Source organism: Tursiops truncatus, chromosome 18, assembly GCF_011762595.2.
Source record: "Tursiops truncatus isolate mTurTru1 chromosome 18, mTurTru1.mat.Y, whole genome shotgun sequence".
NCBI classification, from domain to species: Eukaryota; Metazoa; Chordata; class Mammalia; order Artiodactyla; family Delphinidae; genus Tursiops; species Tursiops truncatus.
The window spans coordinates 20,817,280-20,840,448 of record NC_047051.1 but is presented as its reverse complement, the minus strand read 5'-3'; the positions used below and the strand labels follow the sequence as shown (position 1 = coordinate 20,840,448).

Here is a 23,169-nt window from a genome sequence, read left to right as displayed (position 1 = left end):
GCGGCCGTGCTCCGACTGGGCAAGCTCCATCACTCACAGGACCGCCCCGTCTCCCCTGGGCACCTGTGGCCTTGACCGTTGCCCAGAGTCGTGTCCTCAGCCCAGAGCTGAGACCTGCAAGGTTTCTGATGAGGAAAGAACAAAGTCTATGCAGACTTGAGTTACACTCTGTCACAATGAAAAGCCTGGAATTGGCATTTTAAAAATTCATCGTCTTCTAATAATAAAACTGTATTTACCGTTTTACAGATGCTCCTGAGAGCATCAGGCTTATGCAAACATCACTTCTGGAATGTTCACAGCAGAGGCTGAGGAAGTGGGAAGGTGACTCGGATTGGGGTCTCTTCAGCTGAAAGAAACAGTCTCAAAGGAAAAGTGGCCTGCTGCAGGCTGGGCAGAGAGCTGCTGGAGGGGTGTGATGTGAGTTCAAAGAACAAATACTTGCAGAGCACCTACACGCACGAGGCCGCCGCAGGCACACGAGCAAACCTTCCTTTGCCCTTGGAGCATCTACGTCCTGGGTCCTGTGCTCATTTCCTTATTCCTTGAGTGCAAAAGTCATGGATGCGGAGGAAGCTGGTCCTTACAGAGCCAGGAGGGGGAAGTCCACCTTGGTCGCTTCCCCACGTCCGCCCTCATCTTGCACTCACGCGCTTTATATCAGGCTCTGAGCCTTCGTGCGTCTGAGTCCTCCGCAACCTGCCCAGCTGGCAGGGGCCCCGCTCATCCTTCTGGCCTTAGCCCAGAGACCCCCTTACTGTGTAAAGCAATGATCTTGCCTCCATCGTTGTGTACTTCTTTTCCTTTTCCCCGCTGGGCTGTCTTCTCCATGAGAGGAGGGAACGTGTTTATGAGGGGCGTGGCTAGTTCCCGGTGCGGGGGCTTCAGCCAGAGCAACACTCCTGGCCCTCCTCCCGCCCTCACTCTTCCTTCTTTGCAGAGGAGTAACTGGTGCATGGAACCTGTGAGCTTGGAAAAGGGCCTGAGACTGGTACGGTCCTTTCTCTTTCAGATCTGCCCCCGTGGAGGTTTGCCTGTCAGCTCTCAGCTTGGGGCCAGCTCCCTGGGCGTACACGCTCTGCCCCTTGCGGGAGGCTGGCTCTCCAGGGGTGGGTTGGGCAGGAGTGGGAAATAGTAAGAGGCTGCATAGCTAAGCCACATCCTCCAATCCAGCTTTTACTAATAATAAAGCTGATTTTTTTTTTTTTTTTTTTTTTTTTTTTTTTGCAATACGCGGGCCTCTCACTGTTGTGGCTTCTCCCGTTGTGGAGCACAGGCTCCGGACGCGCAGGCTCAGCGGCCGTGGCTCACGGGCCCAGCCGCTCCGAGGCATGTGGGATCTTCCCGGACCGGGACACGAACCTGCGTCCCCTGCATCGGCAGGCGGACTCTCAACCACTGCGCCACCAGGGAAGCCCTAAAGCTGATATTTTAATCTCCTCCTGTCAGGTTCTTGAATGTATCTCTTCATTGGATCTGAGATCAGAGAGGATGGAAACTGGTGTATGATTTCTTTCCTTCCTAGAACCATCGTAGGGTCTCTTTTCTACCCTAGCACAGTCACTGCCTGGTACCTCGTAGGTGCTCACTATTTGTTGCATATTGAAGTAGTCCAAGATTCTGGGATAGGAAGCTGCTGCTTTTCCTCCCTTACTATAGAAAAAATGCAAAGCACACCCATTATCATGGACCCCTTAGTAAATGTGCTTTGGGGGGGTGGTCAGGTGAAGCCCTCAAATTTGATTGGCTGAGGGTTTCCTAGTTTTGAGGAGATTATGTCTGAAACAGAACTAGCCTCAGTCTGAAATGCCCAGGGCAAAAGCCCTAAGGATCTTTCTATTGGGAGATAAAAAACACTGGGAATTTGTTAAAGTTTAATTCTTTTTTAGGGATGGAAATAACTGTCCAGGTTTATTGTTTTAAAGAGTGCACAGCTATCTAAAAACTCACGTCAGCCAAGCTGCGCTCTGCCCACGGACTGTGGCTGGACTTCAGGGGCTCAGGCTCCCCGCTTTTGTCTTCCTGTCAGCAGAGCTGGGGAGAGTTTCTAGCCGTCGTTGGAAGGAGCTGAGAAACCCCACGGCAGAGGTCAGGTGAGGGGTGGAACTCAGGTTTACATTTTAACGCTGCTGAAGAGATAAATGAGGCTGTTGGGCTTAATGGCAGCCCCAGGGAGTGACAAAGTGAAAAAATAGTTTTTAAAGAAAGCATAAACGTGAAAATAATGAGGGACATGAGAGAGATCTCAAGACATCCATCTACAGGGTGGAGGGGGAGAGTGTAGGATTTTCCCCAAGAAAGTAAGTAAAAAGTCACGTGAAATTAACAATCAATTGACAAGAAAGAAAGTACCCCATAAGCATTCCATATTTCTGTTGTCTTAGTACTCAAGCAGAATTAACTCCTAAATTTAAGTCTTCCAGGCCATACAGAAGATATCGCTCCCCTGTCTTTTTCTGCGTGTGGCATTGGGGTGATGATGGGGGATAAGAAATGGAGCTGCAGCCACACAGGAGGGTGCCCGTGGGCAGGGAGAGCTGGGCTTCCCGCTGCCGCAGATATGCCAGGCTTGGGAGCTAGAGGTGGCAGGTCTGCCTGATTTAAAGAAAAAACCCGTAGGGGGCCCACTGATTAAACGCAGGTCCCATTAGGATGTGTTCCCATCACTCCCTCTTCCTTTCATTGCAACTCAGCGTGGTGAGATGGGGTGGCCACTGGTGCAGTGCCCAGGCTGGAAGGATGGCTCTTCCGCTCACCCAACTTTGATGTTGGGCAAAGTGATTCATTTTACTGTGCCTCACTTGTAAAATGAGGATGAAATCATCTGTTATCTCAGAAGCTGTTGTGCAAATGAAATAAACTAATATTATGTGCCACCACCTATTTTCATCACCTCGTTGTAGGTCCAGGAATTCCATCCTCAGGAAGCTTCCCCCTAGTGCATCTCTTTGGAAATCAACCATTCAGATTGCTTCCTAGAACTCTGGGAAGCAAGGCCCTGCTGGGAGGGGCTGCAGTTGGCATTGGGGTAGAGCATGATGAGTTGATAGGATACTTATAACCACTGCCAATAACAGAGCTCTCTGTCTGTTCCAGGCATGAGTTAATCCTCCCAACTTCTCTGTGAGGTAGGTCTGTGCTGTTATTCTCCTTTTGCACGTGAGGAAACTGAGGCATGGAGACGTTGAGTCACTCGCTCTACTTCACAACCTAGTAAGTTTTATCAGGTCGGCTTTGTGCCGCATGCGCCCCGCCTTTCTCATGTACCCTCCTTCCTCCTCACCCCCACTTCATCCCCGGCCCAGATTGGAAGGAGACCATTGAAAATATCTCTGAAAATTAGAGGTATGGATGGCACCCACCCCGTGGGGCTGTTGTGAGGATTCAGTGACGTAATTACGGGACGCGCTTACAAGGGTGCCTGGTGTAGATTAGGCGTTCAATAGATGTTGGCTCTTAAGATCGGTATTGGATTCATCCTCTGAGCCAAAGGATTCCTGAAGGAAGAAAGAGAAGGAAGCCTGGGAGGCGGGAGGGGAAGGGCAATAGGGCCTCCGTGACCGTTAGTGCCCTGTAATCAGATCTTAGACTCTTTTCAGAGATACATCAGGGCCTGAGTGTGCTAAAAGAAATAACTAGTGCTTTTTGTGGTCACCAGGTTGCACAGCTAATCATGGGTCTCCATCTGTGATTATAAAGTACCAGAGACTTGAGAACGGAGAGCTTGTTAGGTAAAAATTGAACGAGCATCAGCCACTTCTAGAGGCGCAACTCGCGATGAACATCAGAAACGGCTGTGTCTTAGGCATTAATCAGGCAATGGCTTATGATTTTTTTTGCTTTTTAAATATCCAACAGACAACCTCAAATGTCTTAAAAATGAGGACCCGGCATAGAATATGAGTCTAAAATACAGGAGGACCAAATGAGCTCTATTTAAGGTTCTAAATAAGACATTGAGTTTATCACTTAGTACAGAAGACTGTCCTCGGGCTTCAGCTGCTAACTGTGGTGTTGTCTTCTCTTTCTCCCTTGTGTATGTTTTTAGTTTTTATTTCCTAACAAGTCTGGGGTCACTTGTGGTGATTTCATTCTCCCCACACTACTGCCCCCAATTCTCACTTCACCTCATCAAAGCCTGGACATCTGGGTAAATTAGGGGTCACATTTGATCACTGTGTTTCTTTTGCTGCTCAGACAGGGAGCAGAGGCCGTGCTTCCCACGCTCACTGAGGCGCAAGGTCACGGTGGAGGCAGGGCACGATCCTCCACAGGTACGTGGCAGTGCCTGCCTGACCAGTAGCTTCCACTGCACACACCCAGGGATGCACGTGAGTCCCTGGACTCCACGGAAGGCACCTGACCTAAGGGCCGCGGTCATCTGGCTTACAGAGATGTACTAGACCAATCAAATGCCTTTACTCAGAACTCTAAACTAAAAACGAGAGAGACGGGGGCTTCCCTGGTGGCGCAGTGGTTGAGAGTCCGCCTGCCGATGCAGGGGACACGGGTTCGTGCCCCGGTCCGGGAAGATCCCACATGCCGCGGAGCGGCTGGGCCCGTGAGCCATGGCCGTTGAGCCTGCGCGTCCGGAGCCTGTGCTCCACAACGGGAGAGACCACAACAGTGAGAGGCCCGCGTACCGCAAAAAAGAAAAAAAAAAAGGGAGACGGCTGGTTGCAAGAGCTCCAGCTCAAAGGCCATGCAGTGGAGTCGGGCATGGGGAGACCTTGTCTAGGTGGAGGGCCTGCGGGTGACTCAGCAGGTAGAAACCGAGGTGAGGTGGTGTCTGACCAAGGTGGGGCACCAGAATGAAGGGCCCCCGATCCAGACCCTAGGTGTGTCCACGAGGGGCTTGGCCTGATGACAGCTCCGTCTGGATCCTCAAGCTGAGCTTGATTTTATGTAATACCTAAGAGGACTCCTCTTTACTGCAACCGGGTGAAGCAATCCTCGTCCTCAGTAACTCAGTCCTCGTCGGCAGGATGCCGTCCGAGTGCAGATCTCTGACGTCAGAGCAAATCAGCCTGGCCTTGGCTCTGGGCTGGGGCGGAGCTGAACCCATGGTGCCGTGAGGCTGATCTGTGTGATCGCCAGGACTGCTCTTGGGTGGGAGTGTGAACAGCTGTGGAGCAGCCTCTGAATCAAGCCCTTGGGCCCATTTACACTTAAGTAGCAAATGCTTCTTAATTCTGAAATTGCTTACTGGGGCCGCCAGCATAGACATAGCCATTCAGGGAGTATGTATTGGGTCCCTCTGACGTTCAGGTTAGGCCACTAGGTGCTGAGCATAATTCAGAGATAAAACATGTGGGCAACTGTTGCCCTGGACTTAGAAGTTTTTGAAAGGGATGCACGCACAAGTCAAAATAAAAAGTGATCATTGTCAGATGTAAAAAGAAAATGCCGCAGGTATTCAGAACAGGAAGCAACGACTTCCTTCCAGAAGTATTCTGTGAAATGTTGAGTCTGGGATGACGTCGTGTCTGGGCCTTGACCATCGGGTAGGATTCGAAGGCTGGTGAGTGGGAGTGAGTGGGAGTTCATGTTTAGACGTAGAGCGAGAAGCAAGAGGAGGGAAGAGCTAAGTCACATTGGAGAGGCAGATTGAGGGCCGATCACAGATGATGAAAAACAGCACACTGTGGCATCTGGGCTTTATTTTGAAGGCAACGTGACGTCACTGGAGGGCTTTGAACAGAACAGTGGTGGGCAGAGAGAGCCTTTGGAAAAATTACCACTGATTGTAGGAGAGACGGAAGCCTAGTGATGCCTAAGGAACTGTCCATTCTCACCAAGTTGCGGGGAGGATGTGCTTCCCACCTGAGGCACCTTTACTTCTGCTTCCTCCAAGGAGTCTGAACAGCCTGACCGCTAGAACTTCCACCTCATGACAAATTCCCTTTCTCTTCCTGATGGACCCCGCCTCCCTCCACTGTAAAACATTGCCAAATGGATTTAATTCAAATTCTATGTAATAAAAACATAAAGTAAGGCAAAATAAATGGGAATGCTTTAAGTAACATGCTCTGGCATCTCATAAAAGCCTCTTAAATTGATTACATAAGAGCTCGTGGTGTAGACGCCAGAAAAAGGAGGGTTTTATGGGAACTCTGGCAGAGCCCCAAAGGAGAATCATGCAGTGGTTGGTGCAATCATAACTCTTCCCCAGATCACGTTTGTGCTTGAAATGCTGCGCCCTGCACAATGAGTTTTCCTTCCCTAACCAGGGCATATATTTAAAGACAAAACCCCGCAGTCATCAGCGATTCGTCAGCTCTGACTGGTTGCTAAAGTCCTGAGGTCTGTTTTGCACTAATTACAAAAACCAGGAGTGTGAAAGGGTTATCCCAGAAGCTGGGAAAGGTCTGCCTTTGTAGCAGTCTGGCAGCCCTGGGGGGCTGATTTTGCACGATGCTTAGCCCCAATCCTGGTATTCAGTGCAGAGGGAAATGACGCGCTAATCCTGCTGCCGGCAAACCCCTTGGGAGCTGGGGAAGATTCCCTTCCAATCCCGCTCTGGAGTCTTCTCTTGTCTCTCCAGTCCTCTTGTACAAGATGCCTGCTGAGTGCAGATCTCTGCCGCCAGACCGAAGCAGCCTGGCCATGGCTCTGGGCGGGGGCGGGGCTGACCAGTGGAACCAGGAGGCTGATCCTACTTTCTGGTATGAGGACCACCTGATGGTCAAAAAACTGGTTTGAGAATGGAAACACTTGGCTGGTCTTGGGAATAATTTGTGACTCACAGAAGGGGGAGATTCTTTTAAGCCAGATGCCAGGCTATCAGAGGAGTGATGTACAGCGGGCCAAATTCAAGGGGCTGATCGATGTGTCTTCTACAGGTGGTTCAGAGTGGTGCTTATAAGGGGCTTATGTTGGGTTGGCCACAAAGTTCGTTCGGGTTTTTCCATAACATCTTACAGAAAAACCCGAATGAACTTTTTGGCCAACCCATTAATAACTCCCATGGTTAACTGCGCCCACAGTTCACCTTTCTAAGTGTATATCTTCTGGCTTGTATCTTCTTGAGAGATAGACCTGGTGCTTATGGCCAAACCAGGAGGTTTCTTTTTATAAAAACAACCTGTATTAATTTGCAGTATTTTCCCCCAGAGGTAAGATGTTTCCAATAAGCCTAGAACTCCCTTGCTTTTTCCTTTCTCTCTCTCTCCCTCCTTCCTCTGTCCCTTCCCTCTCTATTTCTCTCCCCATCCTTCCTCTCTTCTTTCTTTCCTTTCTCCCTTCCCCCTTTCCTTCTTTCTTCCCTCTCTCTCTTTCTTTCTACCTTCCTTCCTTCTTCCTTTTTTCTTTTTCTTTTGCTTCCTTCCTCTCTTCCCCTCTCCTTCCCTTCTCCCTCCACCCACACCCAGTATCAACTGAGAGTCTAGTAGGTACCATTCTGCCATAGTTGGGGGGGCGGCGAGATGCGTGGTAAAAAATGAACAAAGCCCAGTCCTGGCCTGCCCAGAGCTCACAGTTGATTATGCTAATTCTCAACAATCTCGACAGTGAGTTTCATTGTGCACATCAGAATCAGCTGGAGCACTTGGGACTTCCCTGGTGGTCCAGGGGTTAAGAATCCGCCTTCCAGTGCAGGAGACGCCGGTTTGATCCCTGGTTGAGGAACTAAGATCCCACATGCCGCAGGCCAACTAAGCCCGTGTGCCACAACTAGAGAGAAGCCCGCACGCCACAACAAAAGATCCCTCGCACCACAACTAAGACCCGACATAGCCAAATAAATAAATAATTTTTTTAAAGTGTTTTAAAAAATAAGAATCACCTGGAGCACTTAAAAAAAAAATTCCTGAGTCCCACCCCAGGAATCTTCAAAGATGCAGCCTAAAATACCTTTTTCATAGGTATTATGAAAAAAAAATCTTCTCAAGCGACTTTGTTATATAATCGAGACAACCACTGGCCCATTGGAGAAAAGATAGTTACAACAGTATGTAATAAATGAACACAGAGCTGTGTCAGCGAGGAGGGAACTACTAATGCAGTTGTTGGAAGTGGGTTGGTGGTCAGGGAAAACTTCATAGAAGTAATGCTTGAACTGGGTCTTGAAGGATAAATAGGAGTTTGCTAGGGGGTTACCAGGGCAGGTAAAAGAGGGTTGGGGTGGGAGAGTCCCTTTAGACAGATATGTACACGTGAAAGGAAAATGGCTCCATGCAGCTCCACAGGGCCGGAATGGGCTAGACTAATAGGAAGTGCTTTGAGGCAGGGCCAGAGGGATGGCTGGGGCCAAAGGATGCTAGCTTTAGAGGTCTTGCCAACTCATTTGTATGTTTTCCCTGCAAGCCATAGGAAAACTTTGAAGAGTTTCAAAGAAGACACGATAGAATCACATTTACATCTGAGAAGGATAAACCAGGGGCCGCGTTGCTGAGGCTGAAGCAGGGAAGTTCTTACATTAATTCAAAAGACAGACCGGCATCTCTTATGGCCCAATACTGTCAGGACAAGAGGGCTTTGTCAGACGCCCAGGCAGGACCCATCAGATCCTTTACAGGTGTGTCCAAATTCTTCAGTTTCCATTTGTTCCCATGGAAACTTAGTGCTTTTTCTATTGCCCCCATCACACCATTAACCCCACACACCTGGTGTGAGAAAGGGGTTTATAAGCTTCAACCAATGCCTTCCCTGCTTCTCAAAGCTGGTTTCAAGATGGCAGCGTGGATGGAGGCGTGACCGTGGAGCCAGTCTGGACAGCGTTTACCACGGATCTGTGGATCATCTCTGGCAGGTAACAGCAATGGAATAAAGGCCTTCATTTTATGTGAAGGATGTTTTTGAGGCAGCACAAACTTTTGTTGTATGGTTAAATCAAAAAACAGCTTGTTAAATTTACTGTCTTGTGACCACATCCCCTACTTTATGTCCTTTACCCCCAAACGTATGGAACCGATAAAATACAAATGAATGAAACATTCAGAATTCCCATAGGGTAGCCTACAATGTCCATAAGTCGCTGCTAAATGGCTCAAAGATAACTTTTAAATCAAATACTTTCTTAGATCCAAGAAATCTGAGTCTGCTACAAAAAGCTTTGTGCCCTAAGAAGTAAGCAAATGTAGAAAGAGCAGTTTCAAAACCTCAAATGAATGAGGTTAAAGCAATGTTTTAGAAAGATTATAAATGGAAAAGCAGATGTAAGAGCTAAATACTGAGTGAAACAACTAAAAATTACGGGTCAGACCTTGTGATTGATGTTACAAATGAATGCTTTAGAGTGTAACAATAGATACGGTGGTATTTACAGTTAGTAAGCCCAGCGTATATTGTATCTCCGTGATTTTGTGCTATTTTGTGTTGCTTATTGAAAAAACTTGTGAGAAGGATTTAGAAGCCTTAACCAATACACTCATTGCTTTTCAAACCCCTGGTCGTCTATCTTAAAGAGTATCAAAAAGCAAAAATGGGCTGAAAAATGCTTGGGAGACTTAACATTAGGCGTGTGAGTCTAATTGTGATTTTTATATGCATAAACAATGATGCAATCATCAAAGAGGTCGGAACAAGCCACAAGACCCTAGAGAAGCTATCAACAATTTAGTATTTACAGATCATGTGGAAATTTGAATTCCGTTTACCAAAGATACGTGCAGGAATGGTTTTCATGATGATTAAGACCTGTAACTGTAAAAATGTGAAATTTACAGTATCGTAAAAAGGTTCGTGTAAAATGCAAATATCTCAGCTGGGTTCCTGTCTGAGCTCATTACCATTCTGAGTTCAGCATGGGCAGTGGTTTTTGTTTTTTTTTTAAAGACAGCATGTTATTCTTAAGTAGCTTTGATTATCTTCTGAGCATTGTGATGGCCTCTTCAAATACTGAACAGCTGTGCAAGGCAAATACATACACCAAAAGTGTGTGAATTGGGGGTAAATTAGGGCATTTTCTTGCGTTCTTACCACTATGAAATAGCTCGCTCAGGTTTCAGTAAACTAACGTTATCTGGTATTCAGGAGAAGCCAGAACCGCTGAGATCACAGGTTTATGGACGTAAAGGTCGGAGGAGGCATAGACGAGTACAAGATGGGAGAAAGTGGAAAGGGAGAAAATAGAAGGTGGGGTGAGGTTTGCGTTCAAAGGAGAAGGGAAGGGAAAATAGATGACCTGTAGGCTTTGATTCGAAAAGCATGGTGAGATACTGAACACTGTAACTGGAGCCCCCTGAGCAAGTGTAATTATCCCTGAGAACTCCTTCCATTGGCCCCATCCTTAGCTGATCTAACAGGCTGATTAGGCACAGTCCCCTCTCTGGGAATTATCCCTGCCCTCACTCTCCACGGAGGGGGCAGGGCTCGGCAGCCTTGCGTGTATCCTGTGGTTGCGGTCGACCGTTCACACTTCAGTCGTGGCTGGATGGACCAGGGTCCAATTCAGTGGCTGCAGAGTGATCAGTTTCTCTCCTGGGAGTTTGAACTGACACCCTGACACTCTGTTGGAAGTGGATGCTACACCTATATTATCATGTAGTTGGGGGTGTTTGGAAATGCACGGAGGTATTTTAGGTTGTAACAGTGAATAGGTAAGGAGGTGCTACTGGCATTTACTGGGCAGAGGCAGGAGATGCTAAATAACGAGCAACTCTGCACCGGACAACGGGCTCAGTAAAGAATTGTCCCACCCCAAAAGTGCTACAAGAAAAGGCTTGGTGGAAGACATGGACTGTTTAAAGGGACAGGGAAGAAGAAACATTCCATATTAAAGGAATATTAATTGACCCAAGTTTTAGGCCATGCCAAACCACGAACACATGCCAAAAATATCATAGCATCCTCTCCTCTCTCCCTTACTCCCATAGATTACTTAGCTTTCCCAAACTGCCGTAAGCCAGAAATATCCCAGGGAATGCTTTTCTCTTTTCACACCTAAGCTAGAGCAGGCTTCCAGGTAGAGAAAGGGAAATGGGGAGAAATGACCTTTCATTGAGCACCTACTGTTTGCCAGAAACTTTTGGGTACTCTACAAATGTTGTAACATTCAATCCTCACAACAGCCCGGCCAGGTAACTATTTATTCCCCATTTTGTAATAGATGAAGAAGCTGAAACTCAAGCTAGTCGACCTGCCCAAAGCCAAACAACTCACAGGCAGAGAGACTCTGATTTGAACCCAGGATGGTCAGAAGCCAAAACCAGGTCTCTGTAGGTAACTCCACACTTGAACCGTATTATTACCCAGCCATACATCAAGAAGTATCCGCCCTGTGAATGACTGTGAGGTTGTGAGCGAATAATTCAGCACCTGGTGGAGAATCAGCAAGTAGAGAAGCTCTAAAGTAGATTTAAGCACCTAAATCACTGGGAAGGGAAAACAGGGAGTTTCTGTTTAATAAGTTGCAGCTACGCAAGACATGAGTTCTTGATGTACCTATAGTAAGCCACACAGTAACGTACACTTAGATATTTGTTAAGAGGGTAGATTTCATGGTGTGTGCTTACCACAATAAAACAAATTAAATCACAAAAAATATTACAAATAAAAATACACCAAAAAAAATTGTCCCACCCAAGCTGCCAGGGGTATGCCCATAGGACAACCACACAAAGTATAAAAAAGAATTGGTTAGGAGTCAGGGGTACAGGCGTGGAGAGGAAGCAGCTGCAAAGAAGGGAGACAGAGGCAAGTGATGAGGGGACCGTGGGCTCACGGAGTAGCAAGGGAGTGCTTCCCCCATTCCCATTGCACTCAGGCCTGCCTGCAACTCCTGTACTTGGTTCTGCCAGATGTTCCTATAACCTTCAATAAGGCACTTTTCAACCTGACCTAGTTTGAGTTGGATCCTGTTTCTTGCAACTCGATGATTCCAGACTAAGACAAAAATACATGACATGATCCCTTCCCTAGAACTGGATTGTAGCTGCAACAGAGCGGGCCCCATAAGTGAGGTCACAGTTCTGTACCTGTTGTATCTGCAGAGTTATTAATAGTGCCTCCTCTCCCCATCTCAGAAGCATCCCAGTTTCAATGCCACGGCCATGCTACCCACGAGGCACGAGGACTCCAGGCTGTTCTTCACTGACTCAGAACCGGTAGACAGCCTAGAAGCCATGCACTAGGAACGGTCTCTGGGCCCTGGAAGCAGCCGTCTATTCTTCATCTGATGATTAAACATTTGTTTTCAGCTTAGCCTCAGGCTGAGCTGGGGGCTAGAGGAGGATCAGAAGCGCCCCTGCCCTTGTGGACTTGAATTCCAGTAGGAGACAGTGAACTGTATCCAAAATAAACTTGCATTACACGTTAGGTGATAAATACCCTGCAAAAAACAATAGAGCCGGGCGAGCAGACTATGAGGGTGGTGGCGTCAGGGATTCGGGTGGTAGGACTAAATAGGGTGGTCAGGGTAGGCCTTTCCCCTCCCCCCGCAGCTGTACTGAGATATGATTGACATATAATATTGTGTAAGTTTAAAGTGCACAACAAAATGACTCGATACACGTATAGAGTAGACCTGCTTCAAAAGGTTTTAAGTCACTGAGAAATCATCTCCTTTGACTGTCCTATATGGCCAGTGGGATGTTGGCGAGTTTTATGGTGCCTCTCAAACTAATGTCCATTCCGATCACCTGGGGGTCTTGTTAAACTGGAGATTCTGTTGCAGTAGGTCTGGGATGGGGTCTAAGATCCTGCCTTTCTAACAAGCTCCCAGCTGCTGCTGCCGCTGCGTTGTGTCTGTCAGATCAACGTTAAGTAGAGCCACAGGGTGTCGATGGTGAGGTTCAACAAAAGACCACAGGGGAAGTTGAAACGGGTTTACTACCCACAGGTCCTGGAGGAGGTACCCAGCATGCCTTGCGGGGCCAGGCAGGGAAGTCAAGGTGGGGTGTGGGTAGAGTGGCAGGACCTGGGCCACAGGCCTTTTTAAGAGTGGGTGGGTGGAGTGCTTTGGGGTTCTGTGGCTAAGGCCAGATTGGTGAGTTTAAACCAAAAGAGCAGGGTTTTGGTAAGCTTCTTGGGGGTCTTATCTAAGGGGCACGCAAGGGGAAGGCCCTGGGAGGCAGAGACACTATTTTAATCACAAGGGTCATCAGAGAAGTCACAGGGAACTTAAATTTACTTGTGAATCTACGGGCTGTAATCCAGGGCATGCACCTGCATGAGAGGCTAATGTCAAGTTAAGGCCCCCGTGGGCCACTTGGCCACACAAGGTGGGTGGCAAGGCAGCGATATCACGGAGCAGTTTGGCTGAACTCTCCACATGCTGGATCTCTGCTCTTCTTGGAGCAGCGAAGACCTACAGGGCAGACTTAGATTTCTGTGCCAGTTCCCAAGCACCCAGCCCCCTGCATTGTTTAAACAGGTGCTCTGTAAATACGAGAGGAATAAATGAACTGAAGAAGGATGTAAGATAGGAAATGTCAAGTAGTATTAATGAACAGCTAAGCTATGATGATTGACTCACTTCACAGATTCTTTTTTCCAAAGCAATGCCTCATCACAACTGTGTTCGTTTGCACTTCACTGTAACAACATTTAAACCATACAGAAGTAATTCAGTTTTAAATGGTGTCATTAGTGCTCCTGAAAGATTTCTTACCCTGGACTTTTTTTAATGAATTCATCATGAATTTAAATTTGTTCTATCTACAGCCCCAAGGGCTGGCCCTGTACTTAGAAAATGACCGATGTAGTATCATTTGGGTGCCAGAATGGGCCAGGTGCTCAAAAAAACTTCCTGCCCCGACTCCAGAAAACTCACCATCATAACTTCATTTAATAAATCAACAATTTGATTATCAAGTCGGTACATATTTATAAAATACCTACAACTTGCTGAGAACTGTAGGCTGTACAAAGATGAATGAGGGCTTCCCTGGTGGCGCAGTGGTTGAGAGTCCGCCTGCCGCTGCAGGGGACACGGGTTCGCGCCCCAGTCTGGGAGGATCCCACATGCCGCGGAGCGGCTGGGCCCGTGAGCCATGGCCGCTGAGCCTGCAGGTCCGGAGCCTGTGCTCCGCAACGGGAGGAGCCACAACAGTGAGAGGCCCGCGTACTGCAAAACAAAAAAAAGATGAATGAGACATAATTCTGGTCTGCGGGGACCTCTCAGCCTGATGTAAAGATAAGAAATAGACACTGAAAGATGTATAGATGGCATAAAATTATTTGTTAGAAGCCCTAAACTTCTATGGAAAAGAGTAATTGCCTCGTTCCCTAAGCTTTGCAATCACTAGGGAGTTTAGCTGGGGAATGAGAGAGAATATGATGATACATTGACTGATTATAGGGACTTTGGAGTTAGACGGTGGTGGGTGCTAACAGGATGACTTGGAGTAAATGCTTTCCCTCTCTAAGCCCATTTCCTCATCTGCAAAAGAGTAATAATAACCTCTGCCTCTGTGTTGATCTGAGACTTATCGAAATAGCATATTCAAAGCACTTAGGATAACTAGGTGAGATTCCTGGAGTAGACATGACACAGGTGTTAGTTCCCTAGTCCTCCAACTTGAGGGGAATAAGCTGTGAGCATCACTCTTCACTTCAGCTTCTCCATCACTTACCAAGCACTCACTCAGGGTCAGATACCAGGTTAGATGCTGGGATAACATGACTGTGGCTTAAATAGAACTGTGTTCCTGCCCTCACACACCCCTCCAGACTGCACAGTGCAGTCGGCTCGGTGCCAGGGAGGGGCTGAACCTGAGTGAGAGGGTCAGAGCTGAGTCTGGAGAATGACCAGCGTTGGCCAAGAGAAGGCAGGAAGGGCACTTCACCAAGAGGGAACAGCATAGCCAAAGGCCCCTAAGCTGAGGAGAACAGGGCACTACGGGGTTTGGCTGGGGGGCAGTGGGAACAGGCTGGAGGCAGGGAGACCAGCTGGTAGGTACTTTTGTCATCCTTCTGAGAGGTGATTAGGATGGGAGGCCAACAGTGGGAGTGAGGATATTCCCCAGGTGGGCACAGGAGACACCCCAAGGAAGAGGTGAAAGGACCCTTGAGGGGGGAAGCTCTGGTCTTCAGTGCTGTCCGGACATCAATGCCTCTAACAGGAATAGCGACCTGCGAGGGAAGCTGGCTTGGGCAGGCGGCAGTGGCCTCAGCTTCAGACCCGCTGAGTTTGCACTGGCTCCCAGGAGAAGACTGTTCTTCCGGACTCCCCCGAGAAGCCACCCGCCCAGTGCAGTACACCCACAACCAGTAACAGACTTTGTCCATATATTTTCCTTGTGCAAGAATCTTTTCTCCCTTTTCTAGAAGGGAGAAAAGTGGGAGCACAGAGCCGTGGATGCCTGGGACCTGTTTTAATAGGAAGATGGGAAGGATTCTGGTCCCAGGTGTGGATATGCAGACAAAGCAGTGCCTACCTCCCTCTAAAGCCCAAGCCCACCCCGACCCCTGGGCCCTATGCTCTGCACCAGAGCAGAACAAGGTCATTTTTGAGGTCGCTCCAGGCTCTTCCCCCCTTCTTCCTCTCTACCTTGGATCATCTCAGGATAGAAAGGGCCCTCTTCCCTCTAAGACCACCTCTCCCTGTGCTACTGACCTGTCCCTGTGGCTCTGGTCATTCTTATGAATTACTCTCCCCTTTGGGTCTTCAGTTTCACCTTCCGTATTTTATTCTTTTCTGTCTAAAATGATGGTTTATTGTACCATCTTTAAAAATAATCCCAGGGCTTCCCTGGTGGTGCAGTGGTTGAGAGTCCGCCTGCCGATGCAGGGGACACGGGTTTGTGCCCCGGTCTGGGAAAATCCCACATGCCGCGGAGCGGCTGGGCCCGTGAGCCATGGCCGCTGAGCCTGCGCGTCCGGAGCCCGTGCTCCGCGCAACGGGAGAGGCCACAACAGTGAGAGGCCCGCATACCGCAAAAAAAAAAAAAAAAAAGATTCCACATATTAGTGATAGCATACAATATTTGTCTTTTTCTGTCTAATTATTTCACTTAGCTTAATGCCCTTAATGTACATCCACATTGCTGAAAACGGCTGGAGTCCTTCATTTTTATGACTGAATAATCATTATATAAATATGCCACATTTTCTTTATGCACTGTTAGTAGACACTTAGGTTGTTTCCATGTCTTAGCTATTGTAAATAATGCTGCAAAGAACATGGGGTTGCGAATATCTTATGACAGTGATTTCATTTCCTTCGGATAAATACTCAGAAGTGAAGTTACTAGATCATGTGGTAGTTGTACGTTTAATTTTTTTAGGAACCTCCATACTATTTTCAATAGTGGCTGCACAATTTACATTCCCACTGACAACGCACAAGTGTTCTCTTTTCTGTACATCCTCACAGACATTTATTATTTCTTGTCTTTTTGATAATAGCCTTTCTAACAGGTGTGAGATGATAGCTCATTGTGGATTTGATTTGCATTTGCTTGATGACTAATTATGTTGAGCATCTTTTCATGTACATGTTGGCCATCTGTGTCATCTTTGGAAAAATGTTCAGATCCTCTGCCCATTTTTTAATGGGATTGTTTGTTTTTTTGCTAATGAGTGTGTGAGTTCTTTATATTTGGGGGCATGTTAACCCCTTATCAGATATGACTTGCAAATATTTTTCCCATTCAGTAGACTTTTCATGTTGTTGATGGTTTCCTTAGCTGCGCAGAAGCTTTTTACTTTGATATAGTCCCACTTGTTTATTTTCTGCTTTTTTTGCCTTTGATTTTGGCATCAAATCCAAAAAATCATCACCAACCAATGTCAAGAAGCCTATGTTTTCCTCTAGGAGTTTTATGGATTCAGGTTTTACATTCAAGTCTTTCATCCATTTTGAGTTGATTTTTGTGGTGTGAGATAGTGGTCTGGTTTCATTCTTTTCCATGTGGCTGTACATTTTCCCCCACACCATCCATTAAAGAAACTGTCCTTTCCCTATTGGCTTGGCTCCTTTGTCATAAATTAATTGACCATATATTCATGGGTTTATTTCTGGGTTCTTTTTTCTGTTCCATTTATCTGTGTGTCAGTTTTTATGCCAATTCCATACTGTTTTGATTGCTATAGCTTTATAATACAGTTTGAAATCAGGGAGTGTGATGCCTCCAGCTTTGTTCTTTCTCAAGATTGCTTTTGATATTCTGAGTCTTCTGTGGTTCCATATAGGATTAGGATTGTTTGTTCTATTTCTGTTAAAAAAAAAAAAAGTGCCATTGGAATTATGATAGGAGTTGCATTGAATGTGCACATTGCTTTGTAGTATGGACATTTTTACAATATTCTTCCCATTAATTTGTATCTTCAATTTCTTTCATTAATGTCATAGTTTCACCTCCTTGGTTAAATTTATTCCTAGGTATTTTATTCTTTTTGGTGCAATTGTAAATGGGATTGTTATTAGTGTATAGAAATGATTAATTTTTGTATATTGATTTTGTATTCTGCAACTTTATTGAATTTATTGATTAGTCCTAATAATTTCTGAGGGAAGTCTTTATGGTTCTCTATGTATAATATGTCATCTGCAAGTAGAGACAGTTCTACTTCTTCTGATTTGGATGCTTTTTTCTTTTTTTACCTAATTGCCCTGGCTAGAACTTTTAGGACTATGTTGAATACAGGCAGCATGAGTGGGCTTTCTTTCCTTTTTTTTTTTTTTTTTTGACAGTTTGACCATTACTTTTATTCTATATTCACAATGAACGACCAGTATAAAAAAACTGGCAGGTTTATTACAAAATGCCAAATTTTGGGGGTTAAAAAAATTGTTCAAATTAAAAGTAGACCCTAAATTGATACTAAATTGAAGTATTATGTCAGCAAAAAAAAATAAGTCAAACAATTTTTCTTCTGGCAAAATCCTCTTGTAGGTATTGTCAACTTTCTGCTGGTTAGAACTTCATTTCTTGAAACAGAATTTATTGTTGGCATGGACCTTAGAAACAGCTAATCTAACTCCTTCAGGGAAAACTGAAGCTAGGAGAAGTTGAAGTGAGGCAAAAAAAACCCTATATTTGTTTGGATTAAGGCTCCAGAGTTAGTAGAAAAAAACTAGCATGACCAAAGCAGGAAATGACTCACCTCAGCACCTAATGCACAGCCATGCTTTTCATAGAAATTTGACCAGGAAGCGTTTAAATACTATTTCCTTTTTTGTTAGGGTTGAATGTTTTGTGGCAACGTTTATTTCTTTTCTCTGAGAAAAGGACATGTTTATTGTTTAAAACAAAAAAAATGTAAAACATGTAAGAAAGCACAAAGAAGAAAATAAGTCATCAAAAATAGTTTAGTATATTTCCTTCAGGCTTTTTCTTTCTATACAACAAGAGTAACTGCCATTTATTTATTTTTTAAATAAATAAATTTATCTATTTTTGGCTGCGTTGGGTCTTCGTTTCTGTGCGAGGGCTTTCTCTAGTTGTGGCGAGCAGGGGCCACTCTTCATCGCGGCGCAGGGGCCACTCTTCATCGCGGCGCACGGGCCTCTCACTATCTCGGCCTCTCTTGTTGCGGAGCACAGGCTCCAGACACGCAGGCTCAGTAGTTGTGGCTCACGGGCCCAGTTGCTCCGCGGCATGTGGGATCTTCCCAGACCAGGGCTCGAACCCGTGTCCCCTGCATTGGCAGGCAGATTCTCAACCACTGCGCCACCAGGGAAGCCCTGCCATTTATTTTTTACATGGAACTCAACAGTTATTTATTTTTGGAAAACAATCATAGGAACAGCAGCGGTGTCAGCTTCCTCACCTAGAGGGTCATGCTGCAGTGATTCTCAGGAGCTGGTTGGAGAGCTCAGTAGCCACAGAACGCAAACTGCCAACAAGCAAACTGTGAGTCAGTGATGGGTAGGTGCCACTGATAGCGGCACTGGGAACAGGGTCTCTGTATGACCTTTTTTTTTTTTCCACTTTATAGAATAAACCCACCAGAGCAGGAGCCTGGATGTGGGGTGGGGAGGGAGAGTAGAAAGAAAAGTAAAGGGAAAGGTCAGAGTGACACTTACTGAGTCTGCCCGGAACTGAGACCATTCTTTTGCACAGTCTCTTGGCTTCCTCTTGAAATGAAGGCTGATCTTGACTGGTCAGGGGCTCTGATTTGGCCTCTCTGGAATTGCAGGACTACCTCAGACAACTTTAAACAATCTTGTGTAAACGGCATGGTGTATGGGTCCTTTCAGATTCTTTATAAGAACCTATACTTGCTGTGGGACCCCCTGAGAACTACATTTCACCATAATCTTTAGTATCTATAGGCTTTTAACAAATATATAGGGGCAAAAAACCCATCTCTCCCTATTAGGAGCAATTGGCCACTTCAATACATTCCACATGATCCTCCTCAGGTATGATCTGTTGGACTAAAGCCACCCACTCCAGCCAAGTCCTGATATAACCACTATGACTTCCAGTCTTGGTTTGGTGACCTCTTAGGTACACCAGTGATCTCCCAAGGATGAAGAAATTCTGCATTTAGGAAAGCAATTTTCTTCCATTTAATTGAACTAAACCAGAAGGTATTCAAAAGAGCTGAAAATTTCTGGTTCAAATGGCTTTTCTCACCACCAATGAGCTGCCGTATTGGTTGACTAGTTGAGTCATTTAAAATTTTTATGTTGGTGATCATGTGTGTGCATCTCCTTGTCCTACAAGCATTAGGCAACAGAGAACATAGGTAGCGCTGTGGAATTCATGAGTGGGCTTTCTTGTCTTTTTCCTCATCTTAGAGGAAAAGCTTCCAGTTTTTCACCATTGAATATGATGTTAGCTGTTGGCTTGTCATAGATGGCTTTTATTATGTTCAGGTACTTTACCTTTATACCCAGGTTGCTGAGCGTTTTGATCATGAATGGGTGTTGAATTTAGTCTAATGCTTTTTCTGCATCTATTGAGATGATATGATTTTTAGCCTTCACTTTGTTAATATGGTATATCATGCTGATTGATTTACAGATATTGAACCATCATTGCACCCTGAAATAAATTCCATTTTATCATGCTGTATGATCCTTTTATGTATTGTTGAATTCGGTTTGTTTGTATTTTGAAGACTCTTGCATCTATGTGCATCAGGGATATTGGCCTATAATTTCCTTTTCTTGTAGTGTCCTGGTCTGATTTTGGAGTCATGGTAAAGCTGGCCTCATAAAATAAGTTTTGGAAATGTTCCCTCCTCTTTTATTTTTTTGGAAGAGTTTGAAAAGGATTGGTATTAATTCTTCTTGAAATGTTTGCTAGAAGGGAAGCCATCTGATCCTGGACTTTTTTGGGGAGAGATTCTTAGTTGATGATTCATTCTCCTTATTGGTAATCAGTCTGTTTAGATTTTCTATTTCTCCATGATTCAGTCTTGGTAGATTGTATGTTTCTAGAAAATTGTCTGTTTCTTTTAGGTTCTCATTTGCTGTATTATTATCTTGTATATTTATGAAATTTATTGTATAGTTTTTACTATTTTTGTCTTTTAACCTTGATACTAGATTTATAAGTGATTTTATTCACCATCATTACATTAGATTGTTCTGAATTTAATGATATATTTACCTTTACCAGTGAGATTTATACTTTTATATGTTTTCCTGTTACTAATTAACACATTTTCATTTTAGCCTAAATAAGTCCCTTTAACATTTCATGTAAGGCTGTCTAATGATGAACTCCTGCAGCTTTTACTAGTCTGGAAAACTCTATCTCCTTCAATTCTGAAGGACAACTTTGCCAGGTAGAGTACTGTTAGTTGGCAGTTCTTTTGTTTCATCAGTTTGAATATATCATGCCACTTCTCTCTCATCTGCAGTTTCTGGTGAAAAATCTGCAGATGGTCTTATGGGGCTCCCTTGCATGTAACAAGTAGTTTTTCTCTTGGTGCTTTTAAGATTCTTCCTTGTTTTTAAATTTGACAGTTTAATTATAATTTGTGTTGGTGTGGATCTACTGGATTTATCTTTTTGGGAACTCTCTGGGGTTCCTGGATCTGTATATCTTTTCTTCCCTAGATTAAGGAAGTTCTTCAGCTGTTATTTCTTCAACTAAGCTTTCTGCCCCTTTCTCTCTTCTTTTTCTGAGACCCCTATAAAGCAAACATTGGTCCACTTGATATTGTCTCATAAGTCCCTTAAGATATCTTCACTCTTTTTCATTCTTCTTTTTGCTGCTCTGATTGGATGAATTCAGCTGCTCTGAGTTCACTGATCCTTTCTTCCACTTCACAGAGTCTTATTAAACTCCTCTTTAAAATATTTCAGTTGTTATCATATTCCTCAGCTCTGTGCTTTCACATTGTACTTTTTAATATTCTTTGTCTCTTGATGAAATTCTCACTTTGTTCATGGATTGTTCTCTTGACCTCGGGGAGCATCTTTATATTTTTAACTCTTTATCAGGTAAATCCCTTATCTCCATTTCAGTAAGGTCTTTTTCTGAAGTTTTATCTGTTTCCTTCATTTGAAACATATTCCTCTGTTCATTTTCCTTCACTCTCTGTGTTGGTTTCTCTGCATTAGATAAAACAGCCGCCTCTCCCAGTCCTGATGGAGTGCTCTCATTTAGGAGATAAAACTTATCATTCATGGATAAACAACAAGATCCTACCGTATAGCACAGGGAACTATATCCAATCTCCTGGGATAAACCATAATGGAAAAGAATGTTTTTTTTGAAAAAGACTGTATAGGGAATTCCTTGGCAGTCCGGTGATTAGGACTCCATGCTACCACTGCAGGGGGCATGAGTTCAATCCCTGGTTGGGGAACTAAGATCCTGCAAGCCATGCAGCATGCTGAAAAAAAAAAAAAAAAGATGTTGAATCTGTTGATATGTGAGCCCTCCAAGTTATTCTTAGTTTTCTAAGAGGATATAAAAACAAACATCACATTTAAAAAATTATATATATATATGTGTATAGCTGAGTTACTTTGCTGTACAGCAGAGATTGGCACAGCACTGTAAATCAACTATACTTCAGTTAAAAAAAAGAAAAAAAAACTTATTCAACCTTGCCCTAGCTCTTAGTTGTCTCTCAAACCTTTGTGATGGTCTGAGCAGCCTTCTTTGTTCTTAGTGGCTCCAGTGGTTGAGGGTATGCCAAGATCTGTCAGTGTACTAAAGGGGAGGATCTCAGTCGCCACCTAGATGCAGGCTGATTGGAAGCTGGACACTTAGGTGGCAACTTTTAAAGTATGCTAATATACTTCTGTCAGGAGGAGACTGGGGATGTCTGCTGTCTCTGCTGTGCCCTGGGAGTGAGGGGATGGCCAGTTAAGTACTGTTTCTCTGCTTGTTAGAGTCCACTGAGACCTGAGAATGTAAGCCCTGTTGGCCACCAGAGCCAGGCAATCTAGGGGTATCCCTCAAGAAGCAGCAGCAAAAATTAGGGTACCAGACATGTGAACAGGCTTCTCTCCAGGAGATACTGATGACCTGGAGCAAGGCAGAGGGGGAGCACAAAGATGGTGCCTATGGCCTCCCCAGTCTCTGGAGAGTGTTGTGGTGTCCCCTAAATGTGTGTTAAATTAGAAGCCTTCCCCTCATGCTCAAGCTCTTTTTTTAAAATTTATTTTTATTTAAGTATAGTTGATTTACAATGTTGTGTTAGTTTCTGGTGGACAGCACCTGAAAGTGAATCAGTTCTACGTATACAGATATCCCTTCTTTTTTAGATTTCCTTCCCATTTAGGTCACCACAGAGCATTAAGTAGAGTTCCCTGTGCTCTACAGCAGGTTCTCATTGGTTATCTATTTTATACATAGTAGTTATATATGTCAATCCCAATCTCGCAACTCATCCCAGCCCTCCTTCTCCCCTTGGTATCCAAAAGTTTGTTCTCTACATCTGTGTCTCTATTTCTGCTTTGCAGATAAGTTCATCTGTACCATTTTTCTAGATTCCACATATAAGTGATACTATACGATATTTGCTTTTCTCTTTCTGACTTCACTGTGTATGACAGTCTCTAAATCTATCCACGTCTCTGCAGATGGCACTATTTTGTTCCTTTTTATGGCTGATTAATATTCCATTGTATATAGGTACCACATCTTTATCCATTCCTCTGTTGATGGACATTTAGCTTGTTTCCATGTCCTGGCTATTGTAAATAGTGCTGCAGTGAGCATTGGGGTGCATGTATCTTTTTGAATTATGGCTTTCTCTGGGTATATGCCCAGGAGTGGGATTGCTGGGTCATATAGTAGTTCTATTTTTAGTTTTTTGAGGAACCTCCGTACTGTTCTCCATAGTGGCTGTACCAATTTACATTCCCACCAA

General features: G+C 44.9%; 2 long non-coding RNA genes across 2 annotated transcripts in view; both read left to right on the top strand.

Moving 5' to 3' along the window:
* The first annotated feature begins 3,710 nt into the window (after nucleotides 1–3,710).
* LOC141277061 (uncharacterized) lies at nucleotides 3,711–4,253 on the top strand. The gene is made up of 3 exons (XR_012327738.1): nucleotides 3,711–3,731; nucleotides 3,859–4,036; nucleotides 4,202–4,253. It is a non-coding gene; the product is annotated as an uncharacterized lncRNA (long non-coding RNA).
* A 4,241-nt stretch (nucleotides 4,254–8,494) lies between these two features.
* The window catches only part of LOC141276993 (uncharacterized), a 38,083-nt gene continuing 23,408 nt past the window's right edge, over nucleotides 8,495–23,169 (top strand). The window contains exons 1-2 of the long non-coding RNA XR_012327488.1: nucleotides 8,495–8,515; nucleotides 8,660–8,749. This is a non-coding gene — a long non-coding RNA (uncharacterized lncRNA). The remainder of the gene's footprint in view (nucleotides 8,516–8,659; nucleotides 8,750–23,169) is intronic.